Here is a 1,839-nt window from a genome sequence, read left to right on the forward strand (position 1 = left end):
TAGTAGTTATTTTGAACCTTATTTAAAATTTTCTATATATATAATCATGTTACATGCAATTAACAATTGCATATTTTTATAATAAAAAATATTATTTTTCCCTTTGATTTTTTTTTTCCTTTTCCAACTACTTACTTCCTATATCTTTTTCTTATCTTATCACACTGACTGTAACTTCTTTTACATTGTTAAATAGACAGTGTGATACTGGATATCCATTTCTTATTTCTAAACTTATTGATAAAACGTTCAATATTTTACCATTAAGTAAAATGTTACCTATAGATTTTTCATAGTTGCCTTAAAACAGATTGAAAAAAAAAGTCCCTTCTATTGGCTTTATGAGTTTATATTTAAATTATGAATGAGTGTTGAATTTTGTCAAATGCTTTCCCCTCACTTCCTGAAGATCTGTTATAGTTTTTCTCAAACTCAGTGAATATGACAAATTTTATTAATTGAATTTTGAATGCTAAGGCAACCTTGACTTCTAAGGATAAACTTACATTGTTTAAATGTAGTATATGTTTCAGTATTACTAACTTAACTTGTTTATATTTTGTTAGGGAATTTTGTATCTATCTTCATGAGGAATACTTGGTTAGTGTCCTCTCCATGTCACACTTTGCTGATTTGTGGATCAGAGTCATTATGGTTTCATAAAGTCTTTTTAATGAAATATTTTCTGTATTTAAAATGGGTATTTTGAGGGGTACCTGGGTGGCTCAGTTGGTTAGCATCTGCCTTCAGCTCAGGCTATGATTTCAGGGTCCTGGGTTCGAGCCCTGCACTGGACTCCCTGTTGAGCAGAGAGTCTACTTCTCCCTCTCCCTTTGCTCCTCCCCCACTCATGCTCACACTCTCTCTCTCTCAAGTAAATAAATAAAATCTTTAAAAAATGAAATAAATGAAAAATAATAAAAGTAAATGAATAAATAAATATTTTAAGTAAGATTGGTATTATTTCTTCTTGATATGATATAGTTCACTAGGAAATTCACATGGGTTTGAAGTTTACTTTGAGATAGATTTTTAAATACATATTCAATTTCTTCAAGAGATATGAGGCTATGCAAATTTTGTATTTTTTCTTATGTCAATTTGACAATTCATGTCTTTCAAAGTTGTCCAATCCATCCAGATTATGGAATGTATTAGAATAGAATTGTTAATAATATGACTTTATTATAACCTTAATTTCTGTTTAATGTGCAACTTCTCTAATAGTAGTAATTATTTTTTTAATTTTTTAAAGATTTTATTTATTTACTTACTTATTTGACAAAGAGAGAGAGAGAGTACAAATAGGGGGAACAGTAGAAGGAGAGGGAAAAGCAGGCTCCCTCCTGAGCAGTGACACTGATCCAGACCTCCAACCATGAACCCTGACATCATGACCTAAACCAAGCAATGAGGTTTACCCGACTAATCCACCCAGGATCATTTTTTTTTCCATTTATTTATTTTCAGCATAACAGTAACATTATTTTTTCACCACACCCAGTGCTCCATGCAATCTGTGCCCTCTGTAATACCCACCACCTGATCATTTTTTTAAGATTTATTTATTTATTTGAGAGAGAGAGAGCCCATGAGCAGGAGGAGGAGCAGAGGGAAGGTCAAGGAATGCATCCACAAGCAGACTCCCCACTCAGCACAGAGCTCTATGTGGTCCTCAATCCCAGGACCCTGAGATCAGGACCTGAGCTGAAACCAAGAGTCTGACGCTCAACTGACTGAGACACCCAGGTGCCACACTAATATTTGTAATTCTTATTTTTATTTCTTTATGACTCTGGATAGGGGTTTATCTAGGTATTAATTTGTTAAATAAATTTT

This window comes from Mustela putorius, unplaced genomic scaffold (assembly GCF_011764305.1).
Source record: "Mustela putorius furo isolate JIRA1106 unplaced genomic scaffold, ASM1176430v1.1 tig00003836_pilon_pilon_pilon, whole genome shotgun sequence".
NCBI classification, from domain to species: Eukaryota; Metazoa; Chordata; class Mammalia; order Carnivora; family Mustelidae; genus Mustela; species Mustela putorius.